Genomic DNA, 12635 nt, shown 5'->3' on the forward strand with positions numbered 1-12635 from the left:
ATATTTTTATATTATGATTACAGGCAGTAAAACTCCTCAAGTTTAGGTCAAAAACACTGTTTCTATTCTATTCCAACTCTTTTCCTTATGGAGGGAGCATCATTATCTTATGAGTGCTTGATAAAAATTCAAATTCTGAATCACCAGCTATGTCTTTGGAACCAGAACCTCAGGTTGGGGCTGGGAATAAGTCCTTAAACATGTTCTCCTGTTTCTTTTGACAGCAATTGGCATTTTGACTTCTTTTTTGTTGTTATTGTTGTTTTTATGACCTTTTAAAAGACATTTAGTGGTATCTAGTTGTGGTTTCACTTGGATTTCCCTAATGATTAATTAAAGATTGCTTCATCCCCCTATGTGGTAATAAGTTCATCAAATTGGTTGCCCATTTTATTGGTTTATTTGTTTTCTTATTATTGAACTTGAGGATTTTTAACATATTCTTGAATCAAGTTATTTATCATATACATTATTTGCAAATATTTTCTCTCAACCTTCAGCTTTTCTTTTCACTTCTTTAAGATTGTGTTTTGAAGACCAAGAAGTTCTTGATTTTGATAAATTCCAATTTATTTTCTGATATGAATCATTCCTTTGGTGTCAGATCTGAGAAAGTTTTCCAAAAACAAGTCTGAAAAGATATCCTCTTACATTTTTCTCCTAGAAATTGCACAGTCTTACATGTGGCTTTCTGATAAATATTGAGTTATTTTTGCCCACATTCAGAAGTATTGACTTTTATCTTTCAATGCATGGATAATCAATTGTCTCATAAAGCAAATATTTCAATATAACTTGGGAATTATTATCACAAGTTGTGTCAAATCAGTTGGCCACATATAAGTGGGTCTGATTATGGACATATTATTCCTTTTAAAAATGTAAAAAAAAAATAAAAAAAACTTAGCTCACAAGTAGCACAAAAATAGACCATAATATAAACTAGGCCTATCTACTAGCGACTTAACAGCAACCTTACTGTGTTTTCCAAGGTGACACAGTGGTAAAGAATCTCCCTGCCAGTGCAGGAGACGCATGTTTGATCCCTGGGTCTGGAAGATCCCTTGGAGAAGGAATTGGCAATCCACTCCTGTATTCTTGCCTGGGAAATCCCATGGACAGAGGAGTCTGGTGGGTTATAGTCCACAGGGTCACAAATGAGTGAGATATGACTTAATGACTAAACAACAATGACTATACTGTAACTGACAAGTAAAATTATATACATCTAGTCAAGGCTATTTTTCCAGTGGCCATGTATGGATGTGAGAGTTGGATTGTGAAGAAAGCTGAGTGCCGAAAAATTGATGCTTTTGAACTGTGGTGTTGGAGAAGACTCTTGAGAGTCCCTTGGACTACAAGGAGATCCAACCAGTCCATACTAAAGGAGATAAGTCCTGGGTGTTCATTGGAAGGACTGATGCTGAAGCTGAAACCTCAATACTTTGGCCACCTCATGTGAACAGTTGACTCATTGGAAAAGACCCTGATGCTGGGAGGGATTGGGGGCAGGAGGAGAAGGGGACGACAGAAGGTGAGATGGCTGGATGGCATCACTGACTCTATGGACATGAGTTTGAGTAAACTCCGGGAGTTGGTAATGGCCAGGGAGGCCTGGCGTGCTGCGATTCACGGGGTTGCAAAGAGTCAGACACAACTGAGCGACTGAACTGAACTGAACCGAAGTTGCATAAGTTGATGTTTTATATATATATACATATATATATATATATATATGTATGTATGTATGTATATAGTAGCATAATCACTACAATTATTATATCCATCATCTTATATTTTCTTTTCTTTTTTCGTCTTTGGGGTGGGGATGGTAGTGATTAATTGCTAACCACTAACCTACTACCCTACTATTTGCCTCCCCATGGACTGTAGTCCACCAGACTCCACTGTCCATGGGATTTTCCAGGCAAGAATATTGGAGTGTGTTGTCATTTCCTTCTCTAGGGGATCTTTCCAACTCAAAGATCCAATCCACATCTCCTGCTTGACAGGCAAATTGTTTACCACTGAGCCACCTGGGAAGTCCTTTATTTTTTGGAGAAATGGTGAAAACACTTAAGACCCACCCTCTCAGCAAATTTCTAGTTCTAGTTCTCAAGAATTTCATCTTGCTTTACTGAGATTTTGTACTTCTTGAACCAAGATCTCCCAATTTCCCTCTTCCCCCAGCCCCTGACAACTATCTTTCTATTCTCAGCATCTATGATTTTGACTATTTTAGATTCCACAGATAAGTGAAATCAGTGAAGTCATGCAATGTTGTCTTTCCACATCTGGTTTATTTCATTTAGCATAATGTCCTCTAGGTTCATTTGATGGACATTTAGGCTGTTTCCATATCTTGATTATTGTGAATAATGTTGCAATGAACACAGGAGTGTAGATATGTCTTCAAGATGCTGATTAAGCTTACTTCAAATGTAAGCCCAGAAGAGGAATTACTGTCCCAATGTTACATTCTTAAATTTTTGAGGATATTCCATACCATTTTCCATAATGGCTGTGGCAAGTTACAATCCTAGCAACTGTGTACAAGGGTTTATTTTTCTCCACATTTTTACCAAGATTTATTATCTTTTGTCTTTTTGGTTCTAATATGTATGAGGTAATATCTCATGTGGTTTGGATTTGCAATTCCCTAATAATTAGTGAAGTTAAGCATGTTTTCATATACATGCTTTTGTATATGAAAAACCTTTTGTTTTTCATATACATATATATACATATACATATGGATATATGTATAGTATACATACACATATACACAAAAAACCTTTTGTATATATCTTCTTTGGAGAAATGTTTATCATATCTTTTCCTTATTTTTAAGTTGGTTGGTTATTTGTTTTTGTTTGCTATTTAATTGTATTCTGAGCTCTTTATATATTTTAGATATTAACCTTCTATCAGAGATAGTTTGAAAATATTTTCTTCCATTCTGTAGATTTCTCTCATTATACCTTTTTACTCTGGTCATGATTTCCTTTGCTGTGCAGACCCTTTTTCACTTTGACGGCGATTAACCTGTCTATTTTTGCTTTTGCCCCTGTGCTTTTGGTGCGAAAAATCATCGCTCAGGCCAATGTCAAGAAATTTTTCCCTGTAGTTTCTTCTGGCAGTTATATGTCTTCAGGAATTAGAATCAAGTCTTTAACACGTGTTGAATTGATTTCTGTGTATGATGTGAGATAAAAGCTCAATTTAATTCTTCTGCATGTGGATGCCTGGTTTCCCCAACACTATTTATTAAAGAGACTGTCTTTTCCCCATTGTGTGTTTTTGGCATGCTTATAAAATACAGTGAGCTGTAGAAGCTTAGATTTATTTCTGAGCTATCTATTCTGCCCTGTTTGGCTATATGTCTGCTTTTATACCATGTGCCACGTAGGCACTAATTCCTTGTAATGTAAACTTAGGCAAGTGCTTGTGAATATTTATACATAGTTTCAAATAAATCCCTATAAATATTAAGAACAACTTTGAGGTTTCTTTTAACCATAACCTTTTTACTAAATATAAATATGTTATGTTTACTTTCCCTTTCCCAGTAAAACTACAAATTTAGCCTGACTGACTTTCCTTTTTATTAAAATATGATTCTAGATTCTACTTTCAGTTCAGTTCAGTTCAGTTACTCAGTCGTGTCCAACTCTTTGCGACCCCATGAATCACAGCACACCAGGCCTCCCTGTCCATCACCAACTCCCGGAGACTACTCAAGCCCATGTCCATCAAGTCGGTGATGCCATCCAACCATCTCATCCTCTGTCGTCCCCTTCTCCTCCTGCCCCCAATCCCTCCCAGAATCAGGGTCTTTTCCAATAAGTCAACTCCTCGCATGAGGTGGCCAAAAGTATATTTCCCTTATTACTTGACCATATAACTTTCACTACAGGTTTCAAATGTTAACCATCCTTCACAACATACTGAAGGAACATGGGACTAGCATGTTAGAATTTCTAACCTTCTTAATCCAGAAGGTTTAAGACCACTTAAGACCACTTTGACCACTCGGCCACGCTACCTCCCACTCTAACTTTCTATTTTAGAAAACATTTTGATAATATGACTGAACTGCATAGAAGTAATATATCTTTACCATAGTATTTAACTTGTTTTTGTCTCTTGAAATAAGGTATATTTACCTGTCAGATTCACAGATTAGATACATCAAACTATTGAAAGAACTTTAAAAAAATTCACTAAACAGAGGTTTTGTCCTTTGTGGAAAAAAAGACAAAGATTCATGGAAAATTTTAACAAGTAATACAAGCAGGAAAAGTCATTTACTTTCTCTTTTCTATAACCTATAATTAAGTGGTTTGATTTCTGATTAATCAGTTGACTAAGAGACTACTAGAATGATCAAGCCTTAGCTTTTCCTCTCCTATTTGAGTAATCAATACCCTGAAATGAATGTAGGACACTGCAATGTTGATTTCAAATATTCTCTTATTGTTAAGGTATTTAGTATAGCATAAAACCAATGAACAAAGGATGTAACTGAGTTTGAATCTTTTCTTTTATTCTTTTCTTGCATTCTATAGAAGTAATTAAATTTGCAACTAAAATAGAAATGTCATGTATTTCCCATTACTGTCATGCAGACTGTAGATACTCCTCTAAAATTGTTATTCTGTATGACATTCCTTGAATATTGGCAGTTGTTCCTCTTTTAATATTTGTAGTGATACATGTATTTGTGATTTTCACCTTTTAGCTTTGATTGTGTTTTGCTTAATTCTATATAGCTTAAGAAGATTAAAATAATCTTAGTGGGTAATCAGCTAAATTGTTGAAATTGCGGAGCTAATAAGACCATGTTTAGGTTCAGTCAGAAACTGCAGTCTCTGACCCCACATTGAAGCATATACTTCCATACATAAAGGTAAGGTACAATAGAGTGTGTGTATATTTTAAAAATTCAGGTGATTATCCGAAAAATAATTTCAGCTACGTTTTTAATGAAAATGAGAAAAAAAGTTCACTTTTAAAACTAAGACTTTAATAACAACTAATTGTGGCACTCTGTATATTACTATAATACAAAATGAGAGCTAACTAAAGACTTCTTGCCTTCAGGGTTATGTTTTTCTCCATTGCAAGAAAATTGTAACTTATATTCTGCCACTTTCAGTAGAGAGTTGTGCATTTAGAATAATGCAAAATGTTTGATTGTATTCCTAAAGTTCACTATAGGAAATATTATTGAAGAGTTCAGTTCATTTCAGGAGGTTAGAGAAGAATTTGAGGTATAAGGTGAGACCAAAATATCTAAAACAGAAATTGATGGTTGAAAGTATAAGAGACAGGAAGAACAAGTACAAGGCTCATTGGAAGAATCCCAACAGATTTTTTAAGTGTGGTAAGGAGCCTCCATCAGATAGCATGGGAGCCTGGATTCTATGCACATGACTCTGACCCTTGACACTCATTTCCCTTCACCTTGACCAACATGAGAGCAACAAAACTGAAAGAAGTCAAGTGTCTCTTGGCTTCTAGAACATACATCTAAGTATCACGTATGTAGGATTTGAGTTAGAAGAGCTTCATTTCATTTAAAAAAATACCAAGCACCTACCATGTGTTAGAGCAATAAGAAAAATGTACAAAAATGTCTGCTATATGCCTCAAGGGCCGGAGACAGAAAATAAACCAATCAGTAAACTATGTAGTATGTTAGAAGATGAGAGGTTCAGGGAAGAATAAAACTAAATGAGTAAAAAATATTAGGGAACATGGGTGTGGGGAATCAGTATTTTAGCAAATTGTTAAAAGAAAGTTTCTCTAAGGGGGTATGTGTGCAAAGATTTGAAAGAGGTGAGCTAAGCAATCATGTGACTGTCCCTAAAGCGAGAGAACCTCAAATGCAAAGTCACTTCAGCAGGGTCTTCCCTGGTGATTTGAGGAATGTACATGAGGACTACAGGTGAGCACCTGAGTGAGCAAGGGGAAAATGACAAAAGGTAAGGTTGCATGGGTGATGGACTGTCAATGTGTCTGGAGACTTTTTGCCTTTCCAACAGATTCTGCTGCAAACCTACATTTTTGAGATCCCAGATGTCTACCTAATTAGTGTCATATTTTATCTGAAAAAACTTGATGTGTATATTAGTGTAATCCATCCCCATAAAATATGATTTGTTCCACAATGTATGGGGAGCACACCATTTTGCTATGTTTTGAAATATTTCTCTGGGAATTCTAAATATAGTACCCTTTTGAAGAACTCCTGGTTGATCAATTTACCTATTTCCTCTGCTTCTCTTTTTGGCAGATCTTGTGATGTCATTGGGTTTTATCACTTCTCTTTTCTCCGTTTTTGAATTACTTGTGTTCAGGCTCACCTACTTTATCAAACAGCTTATATATATGCAACATCACATTTTAGTCAAATGTCACTCCTTTAATAGACCATGATTTTTATAGAAAGGAAAACTCTTTTATCTTTGTGTTATATATTATTTCTAGTAGCAATTATTAATTTTATGTGTCAAAATCCAAAGTATTTTGTGTGTTGTTTTATTTTTCTTAAAATTAAATAAGAAGATAGAATAAACCTACATTCAGATTATTCAGGATGATGTATGTCTGCATGTGTGCTAGATCGCTCCAATCATGTCTGACTCTGCAACCCTATGGACTGTAGCGTCCCAGGCTCCTCTGTCCATGGGATTCTCCAGGTAAATATACTGGAGTGGGTTGCCATGCCCTCCTCTAGGGAATCTTCCCAACCCAGGGATTGAACCCCTGTTTCTTTTGTCTCCTCCATTAGTAGGTGGTTTCTTTACCACTAACGCCACCTGGGAAGCCCATTCAGGGTGGTAGAGGGTATCATTGGTCTAAAATAGCTTTCTGAGATTTGTGAGATATATGAAGGAAATATTTCAGAAGTTATTTAAGTATTTGAGATTAAATATTTAATCCAAATTAAAAATGAATTTGAGAAATTTGTGATGGTCTAGTCAGGACAGGATATATTTTACATATGTAGTATTTATTGGAAAGGTCAAAATCCAGAAAGTTTAAATTTAGTTAGCAAAGAAAAGTCAAATTCAATGTACCTGAGATGCTGTTCTGAGGAAAAGGAGAAAAAGATCAAGTAATAGATAGATCTAAAGAACCTGATTAAATTACACTGGAGGGTCAATAAACAGAAGAAATTCCTTTCAAAGGGAATAGGGAAAACTGAGATCCTTAAAGTTTTAAGTCTGCTTTGCTTCTAATAAAATATGTAAAAAATATCAATTTCAGTAAATAAAGAGAATGATCCTAATAATGCATTCTAGAACATCCTAACTACTATAACCAGAACTTTTCCAATTTTTAATGCAGTGTAGTGATATTGTGCTAACTAATCTATTGTGGAAATGTCAATGGATATGTACAGCCAAGTATTAGGAAACCTGTGTGGACTTCTGGTTTTAGATACTCAATGTTACTGGAGTCAATAGATTATAATGAGAACTATTTATGAATAGGGTATGCATATTTAAAGACAAATTTTCTTCCTTGGGCATTTTTTTAAAGCTTTGCCTGCACATAAAGTACAATCATTACTGAAGATTGTAGATGGTTTTGAGGAACCATCATGTGAAAAAACGGCCCACTTTCTTAACGTAAATTAAGAACTAACTGGGTAATCATCAATTTTCAATAAACATTTTAGAAGTAAATAGCAAATATCAGGGCAACAAATACAATAAAAAGTATCAGTAATCAAATTTTATCTAAAAAGTCTCAAATTTTATTTTTTCTCATTTTGTTAAAATAGTTAATTTTATTTTTAACATACATTTAACTAGCCATATGATGACAGGAATAAAAGTTATATGTTATATATTTCTGTGTATAAATTCTTTCAAATATTTTTAATCTGAACTTTTAAATAAGGAAATATTGATATCTGTGAAGATAAAATATTAATGCTACTTTAGTACTATTTTAAATATTAGTTTCATAAAATGTACTGTAGGTACAAATTATCAGTGAATTCTTCAAATGTTTTTCATAGTGTACATAAGAACTGATATAGGAAAATTAAAAGAAAGAAACTTTTTTCCCCAGAAGTAATATTATCAACAATGGAAACTAGAAATCTTTCTAAAAATGATTTATACAGTTCTATTTTAAAAATCTATTTTGTTCTGCTTTTCAACAGCACTATTTATTTTATATTTGTATTAGTTTCCTATTGCTATTCTAACAAATTATCATACATTTAATGAGTTAAAGTAACACAAATTTATTATCTTACAATTCCTGAGGTAAGAAATCAGAGATGAATATTATGAGGCTAAAATCAAGCTGTTGGCAGGGCTGCATTTTTTCTAGGGGTTCTAGTGGAGAGTCTTGCTTTCTTGTCTTTTTCAGCTTTTGTTGTTATTTATTTGCTGACTCATCTCTGACTCTTTTGTGACCCCATGGAAGGTGGCCTGCCAGGCTCCTCTGTCCATGGGACTTTCCTGGCAAGAATACTGGAGTGGGTTGTCATTTCCTTCTCTAGGGGATTTTCTGACTCAGGGATCGAACTCATGTCTCTTGCATTGCAGGCAGTTTCTTTACCACTGTGCCACCTGGGAAGCCCTTTAAGATGCTGTTTGTAATCTTTGCCACATGGCCTTTCCTCTATCATCACTGTCCATCATTCCAAAATTCACTTCCTTTGGCAGAACCTCCATTTTCTGACTCTGATAATCCTATTTTCCTCTTACAAAGACCATTGTGATTACAATGGGTCCACTCAGGTGATTCAAGATAATTTCCTCAAGATCCTTTACTAAATCACATTTGGGAATTTTTCTTGGCATGTAAGGTAATCTTTTCAGTTTCTGGAGACTAGTCCATAAGCATTTCAAAAGGACTATCATTCTGTCTGTTAAAGTATCTGAGATCACTTCAGCATTTTCATGACAAAAGGCAGGAAGCCTGTGTATGTGTGTGTAAGAAGCAGAAGCAGTACACCACATCTGCCTTCAAATAACTCCACAAGCATCCAATTAAGTCAGTAGGTATACCATTATCCATAATCATAGGAAAGGGCTGACTTTCCTCAAAGAACGAAAAGTCTATGTTGTCATATATTGCAAAAGAGAGACTGATGATTAAACAGTACTTTATTCTTCAGTTCAATATATATGGAAACTTTCAGTGCTCTGTGACTGTTTTTTATTTTATGCATTTTAAGCAGTGAATTTTCTCCCATTTTATTAGAACAAAGAAAATATTTGAAGACACTGCGTATTTTCCCCTGGTGCCTCAGATGATAAATGATCTGCCTGCAGTGCAGGAGACCTGAGTTTGATCCTTGGGTTGGGAAGATCCCCTGGAGAAGGGAATGGCTTCCCATTCCAGTATTGTTGCTTAGAGAATTCCATGGACAGAGGAGCCTGGTGAGCTACAGTCCATGGGGTCACAGTCAGACACTATTGAGTGACTTAATATATTTAGGGGCAAATAATTATTTCTAAAGTAGTGTGCCTCTTACCTTCAAAACTAGAATTTTCTTGGTTTGAATTTTTGTTCTCTTTCTATTCTGCAGTGTATATGATACTGCTTTGGAAAATACTGAAGGACTTTAATTTTGAAATTGATTCCTTAATTTAATTTTGCTCAAAATATTTGCAATCATTTAAAATACACTACAAAATAAACAGTGAGAGTATTATTAATTTCTCTTCTTTTGGGCTATCCAAGTTGTTTCTCAGGAAAATGCTTTCAGAAAGATTTGGGAACACCTAACGAGGTGGATTTCCAAACCTGACTTACTCACTGATTGTTTATATTGTGATTTTCAGAAATGAGGAAAACACACCTCATTAAAATTTTCAACTATATTGTATTTTGTCTTCAAGCTACTTTTCAGTTCATCATAATTCTTTCACGTGTGTTTCCAAATTGAAGCGCCCTGGAAGGAGTGTTTCCTTTCACTTTATTACAGGGGGGCCTGTGAGGTTTTCTTTAATGACTGACCATCTTCACCTTAAATAATAATTTTGTTTCATTTGGAATTCTTATGAAATTAGTTATCACTGCTTAGAGTAATTTAGTTGATGGTGTCTGTCTTCTTCATTCATTCAAATTTAATTGCTCACTGAATTTGACAATGAAAGAAAATTCTCGGAGCTTTGATAGAGACTTAGAGAAAGATTATAACAAGTAAGGTTAAAAAAAAGGGGGGGGGCTTCATTTTATGCTTAGAAGATTTACTTGCAAAGTAATATAGATAGTTCTTTCAAGAATATGAACTGTGAAATGAGTACAAGAGGGCAGTTATGGAGAAATTTTTATGGGCAATGTCAGGAAGCTGTGTTTCTTTGGTTGGTTGGTTGACATTGGTTTAGTTTCATTTGTCATTTTATACTCTGCTTGTTTTGTATTGTTTCATTGTAATTTTGGTTGAGAGAGTTATAAATCACGTTTAAATTTGGATTAGTGACAAACCAGATGAATTAACTATTCTTGAATAAATCTGTAGAAATGAAAAACATACCAAACATAGAAGTTCAGCAAAGAGCCAATGTTATTGTATATTATTAATATCAAATAAAAAGTGGATTCAGCAAGTTTCCTAAAGAGTTTACAAGAGATGGGGAAGGATGCTGTAAAAAGTTAAATCTACCAAACTCCATATTTCTGTCACAACCCTAAAATTGCCCAGGAGAATCATAGCCCCACGGAAGTTGGAAGTCTTTGGAACTATGTGTGAATGCTAATTACAGCAAGTGTTTATATTTAGAAACCCAGTTGGCCTCCCAGAAGCTAGGGAGATACTTCTTCTACAGAACCAGCAAATCAACACAGACCAATTAATATTTGTAAATGCTAAATACACAAAAAATATATACCCTCATATTTGGTATATTTACCATCATATTTGGCCTCCCATATCAAAGATTGTGTTAATACTTTATAACCAGTAACAACATGACAAACCATCCAGGTTTGCCCGGGACAGTCCCAGTTTTAAGACTGAAAGTCATGTGTCTCAGGAAATCCCTTCAGTTTCAAAAAATCGGGAATGATTACTCATTCTGATTGTATATATATATATACATATATATATATATATATATGTTCTGCTTAAATTTTCAACCATTCTGAATCACTAAGGCCCCCAATTTATATTGTCTCAAACATCAAAGATAATTACTTGAGATTTCCAATGCCTAACCCTAGGTCCAGGTCTCTGAAACACACATGTATTGCTGTCACTTCCATTCAAGAGAATAAATTATGAATTCCCTTGGCATTTGATTACAAAGAAAGATACAATATTTATATGTCATATGAATTGTTGGAGTAAAAAACAATACAAAAATAAAGGACATAGAGTGAGAGCCTGGAAGTTGCTTTATTAGCAAGACTCTATGTACCATGGCAAAGAACACTAATTTTGAGAAAAAACATTTTTTTCCAAGTATTTCCCTTCTGTGGCAGTATCACCTGATTCATACTGCTACCATGGCAGAGGAAGGTGACCTGAAGGCACATTTGTGATGCATTGGCTGTGCTAATTTGGAACTTATTTGCCTGAAATGCAGTAATGATATATAGTTACAATGACTTGGAGTTCCTTAGAGATCCCACTGCAGAAAAATGGATATCATTTGAATCTTGGATGTACTCATCCAATTTCTCTATTGTTCATTAAGCAGCACTGGTAGTGAGTTATGGGGAGAAAATCTATAAATATTAATATCTTATGTCATTGCAAGTAGTAATTTACAGCTTATTATTCTCAAATATTTTCTAGTGATGGAATTCTAGTAAAGTTAAAAAATATTCTTCAACTGTAAAAAAAAGTATTGGAAAAATAGATTAAGCCAAATGATTATCACTAGGGACAAAATTTCTTTACAATTAATTCCATTTTTAGACTTTGCTTCAATGATCACCTTGCTAAATGTTTTCACAGTATAGTATCAATAATTATACTATAATTTTGGAGTCAGAGAGACTCACATTCAAGAACTGACTCTACAATTCAGTGGCTTGATTATTTTAAACAATTATATTATTTCCCTGAGCCTCAGTTTCCTTAATTGTAAAATGTAGACAGCTATCATTAGAATTAGTATTGAAGATTGAGTGATAATATATATTAGGCATAAAGCATACAGTGTGTGCCCATACTTTACCCTTCAAATCTGCTTAAAACTCACTAATCAAAAGTGGGGAGTGATCCTTCATCATCCGCTTATTCAATATATGAATTTTTCAAGGTAGTCTGATCTCTCTGCTTAGGTGGAAGAGAAATTGTTTCCTCTCTTAACACCTGGGACAAAAGAGGGAGATCATAGGTGGAAGAAAGCAAGGTGGTAGAAATACTGCTCCATTAGACAGCAGACACTTGACCTATCCAGTAATACCTACCTTTCTTAATTGAAGACCAAAATCCTTAGAGTCAGAATAAAGAAGGTTGCATTATTTTATCAAAAAGGTTTTCTAATTTTTCTGTATTATCATTTTATGAATTATTGTGTATGTAATATACACAAATGTATTGCAAAGTCAAGCATATCATATGTACCATAAACATATAGAGTAATATAATATCTGCTCTTAAAAAATAACAACTACTGTTTGTTTGCTGACTTTCTAGTATCTACAGA

Source organism: Dama dama, chromosome 19, assembly GCF_033118175.1.
Source record: "Dama dama isolate Ldn47 chromosome 19, ASM3311817v1, whole genome shotgun sequence".
NCBI lineage: Eukaryota > Metazoa > Chordata > Mammalia > Artiodactyla > Cervidae > Dama > Dama dama.